Raw genomic sequence first — 4,319 nt, forward strand, 5'->3', positions numbered from 1 at the left:
ATCCGTTAGAGAACATGTAGTGCCAATCTTGGATGATTTTAATCTAGTGATTGTACATATTCAAGCTCAACATTTTGAGTTGAAACTAGTGATTTTTCAAATGCTACAAACAGTAGGAAAGTTTAGTGGATTACCTACTGAAGATTTGTGGCTGCATTTAAGACTCTTTTTAGAGGTCTGTGATTCATTCAGGTAGCAAGGTGTTCATGAAGATGCCTGAAGACTCGAGCTATTTCCTTACTCATTGCAAGATCGTGCCAAAGCATGGTTGAATACTTTTCCGTAAAGATCGGTGACATCTTGGAATGAACTTTTTCAAAGGTTTTTGTTGCGATACAACCCTCCAAACATTAATGCCAAATTGAGGAATGATATTACATCTTTTCAGCAATATGAAGATGAAACATTGTATGAAGCTTGGGAACGATTCAAGGAGTTGATTAGAAAATGGCCAATGCATGGTTTCCAACACTAGACGCAAATAGAAATGTTTTATAATGGACTGAACGCACATACTCGAATGGTAGTTCATGCATCTGCTAATGGGACTTTGGTAGATAAATCTTATAATGATGCATATGAAATTCTGGAAAGGATAGCTAACAATGATTATCAATATCCAACTACAAGAGTGGGTACTGGTAGAAGAGTTGCTGGAGCTATGGAGCTTGATGCAATCACTTCATTAACAACTTAGGTATCATCCCTAACTAATATGATTAAAACATTAAAGAGACCAGCTATAGTACAGGAAATGAAAGCAGTAGAATTAACACGTGTTTATTGTAGGGAAGATCATGTTTTTGATAAATGCCCATCGAGTCCAGCTTTACTATGTTACATGAGAAATTTCAATCGAAACAATAACCCATATTCCAATACATACAATGCAGGATGGAAACAACACCCTAATTTTAGTTAGAGCAATCCAAGAGTGGGAAATTCCAGTAATGTTGTTCAACAGAATGTCACAAATGCACCACTTGGATACAATCAACCTATGCCACGGCAAAATGTTCAACAAAGTTCATCATCATCCTCATATATGGAAGCTCTATTGACGGAATACATGGGCAAGAATGATGTTGTCATACAGAGTCAAGTTGTATCTTTAAGGGGCTTTAGAAAACCAAGTGGGACAAATTCCCATTGCATTAAGCTCAAGACCGCAGGGAGCATTGTTGTGTGGTTCTAGAAATTCAAGATCTCAAAGGAAGCAACATTGCAAAGCCATTACACTCAGAAGTGGTACTCAACTACCTGGAGTTGTTAATGATGCTGATGTTGAAGAAGATAGCTCAGATTTCACACATAAGGTGAATTTAGAACCAGTGGTGGAGCAATCTACAATTGAGAAGAGCAAACAAAAAAATGTTGAAGCAGAACCAGCTCGTGTTGCCAAGAATAATGCCATGGCAAAACAATCTACGAAATGGGCCTGCTCACACGAGCTATGGGTTAAAATGAAGGCTACACAATGCTGCTCACACGAGCTATGGAGTATCCACAACAAAGGCAGGACCTCAGCCATCGGTAGGACATTCAAGACTAGCACCCGAAACATGAAATCCCTAATGACATGTCATTTGTGTCCTACGAATTCCTAAGGTTCAACTAGGACTCGATAACAGTCATGGAATTGTTGGATATTGATCAATCAATTAGATTCCAACGAACGTATTAACATATAATTGAAAATAACATTAAAACAATACCTATTCATACAAATTTACCTCTACAATTAGAGTGTAGAAATAGAACCGACTAATCCGAGGCTTTAGTTTTTCTCCGATCTAAATCCGTTCGTGGTCTATCTTGATCTAAATAGAAAATTATAATTCATTTAATAACCCTAGCATTCAATTTAGTCCACATTTCATATTTTAGCAAAATTACTATTTTGCCCCTAATATTTTAACTTTCACAAATTTAGTCTTCAAGCTCATAAATTGAAATCTAAGCATTTTTATCCGTTTTCTCAAGCTAGTTAGTTTTAATAGGGACCTATATCAACTCATACAAACCATCATTTCACATATTTATCATAAACTTCTATTATTTTTACAAATAAGTCCCTAAACTCTATTTTCATCAAAATTCACTTTACAAAACTTGTTTATTTATCAACAAGGATTCATAATCTATCATTAAACATCAAGAATCATGCAAGAACATTCATGGGATAATCCTAAATCTTTATCAGTTTTACAAATTGATCCCCGACCTAGCTAAGTTAAGCTACAATGACTTCAAAAACATAGAAACTATTAAAAATAGGATTAAAAATCAGTTACATGCACCACCTAAGCTTGTCAAACCAAGAAACCTTAAAAATGAGTTTCTCTCATTTAAATTTTAGTGGAAATAACAACTAAAGAAGATGATACCTTTGGTTACATTATTTTACATTAAATTATTTATTAATTTACTAAATTGACCTTGTTAATTAACTACATAAAACACTTAATTCATGCCCATCTTTGTCCACTAACATTATAAATGGTTTAATTACCATCTAAGTTAACTTACATTTAAGTTTCATAGCCATTTAACCCTTTTACCAAATTGAACTCTATTTTTTCAACTTTTACGATTAAGTCCTTTTTACATAATTAAACATGCAAACGTCAAAATTTCTTAATGAAATTTTTATACTACCTTACTAACATTCCATAAACATTAAAATAATAATAAAATAATAATTTACTCATCCAAATTGTGGTCCCAAAATTACAATTCCAATTTCACTAAAAACGGGTTCGAGTATTGCACTGTCATAGCTTCTTCAAGTGCCCAGGTAGCCTTTTCTATTTTGTGACGTTGCCAGAAAACTTTTACTAGAGCTATATTCTTATTTATTAATTCTTTAACTTCCCGAGTTAGAATTTTGATTGGTTCATCACTGTACGTCATATCTCGTTGAATCTCAACGTCAATAGGTGGAATCGTGTGTGAAGGATCTGATCGATACTGTCGTAACATAGATACATGGAATACATTGTGCATCTTTTCTAACTCTGATGGCAAAGCTAATTTGCAAGCCACTAGCCCGATTCTCTCAATGATCTCATACGGTCCGATAAATCGCGAACTAAGCTTTCTTTTTTGGAAGAAATGAATGACTTTCTTCCAAGGTAAAACTTTCAAAAACACTTTATCGCTGACTTGAAATTCGATGTTTTTCCTTTACAAATCTGCGTAAGATTTCTATCGATCTGAAACTGCTTTCAAACTGTCACGTATCACTTTAACCTTTTCTTTAGTCTCTCAAATAAAATGAATACCGAATAACATTTTCTCACTCAACTCAATCCAGTATAACAGAGTTCAACACTTCTAACCATACAAAGCTTCGGACGATGCCATTTTATTGCTCGCTTGATAACTGTTATTGTATACAAATTCAACCAACAGCAGAAATCTCTCCCAACTACCTTTGAACTCTAAAACACAACATCGAAGCATATCTTCGAGGATCTGAATTATTCGCTCGAGCTGACCATTGATCTGAGGATAAAATGATGTACTAAAATGCAGTCGCGTAGCTAGAGCTTCATGTAAATTGCTCTAAATTCGAGACGTAAACCGCAGATTTTTATTAGAAATAATAGAAATTGGCACACCGTGTCATCTAACGATCCCAACTTGCCAATCTCTCGATTGAAAAATCCATACGCATTAGAATGAAATACGCGAACTTCTTCAAATGATCTACAATAACCCACTAGCATCTTTCTTTCTCAGAGATAAAGGCAACCCTAATACGAAATCCATCGTGACATGTTCTCATTTCCACTCTGGAATCATTACTGGTTGTAATAAACCAGAAAGTACCTGATACTCGGCTTTAACTTGCTGACAAATTAAACATTTCAATATGAACTCTAAACTCTCTCGTTTCATACCTGGCCACCAATACATCTATTTCAAATCGCCGTACATTTTATTGCTACCAGGATAAATTGACCAGCTACTACTGTAAGCTTCCTGTAAAATCTTCTCAACGATATCAGACTTTTTCGGAACACAAATTTTTCCTTTGAAGTACAAACTATCATCTGAACAACCATGAAAATCTGAATCAGTTTTCATTTGAATAAGTTTTCATTTAGAAATCAAAACATTATCACATTTCTAAGCTTCACAAATCTATTGCAAAAATGTCAGCTTAGCTTTCAATTTAGCTAAAATTGAACTGTCATCGATCAACGTCAATCGTGTGTTCAATGCTTGTAATGCAAATAGTGATTTTCTACTCAAAGCATTAGCAACAACATAAACCTTTCCTAGATGATAGTCAATGATCAAATCGTAATCTT

The 4,319-nt window shown here is 34.4% G+C and overlaps 1 non-coding gene across 1 annotated transcript; it reads right to left on the bottom strand.

Moving 5' to 3' along the window:
- Positions 1-358: 358 nt before the first annotated feature.
- LOC128036499 (small nucleolar RNA R71) lies at positions 359-465 on the bottom strand. Its single transcript, XR_008193294.1, has one exon. It is a non-coding gene; the product is annotated as a small nucleolar RNA R71 (small nucleolar RNA).
- Positions 466-4,319: the final 3,854 nt, after the last annotated feature.

The sequence above is a fragment of the Gossypium raimondii genome, chromosome 13 (assembly GCF_025698545.1).
Source record: "Gossypium raimondii isolate GPD5lz chromosome 13, ASM2569854v1, whole genome shotgun sequence".
NCBI classification, from domain to species: Eukaryota; Viridiplantae; Streptophyta; class Magnoliopsida; order Malvales; family Malvaceae; genus Gossypium; species Gossypium raimondii.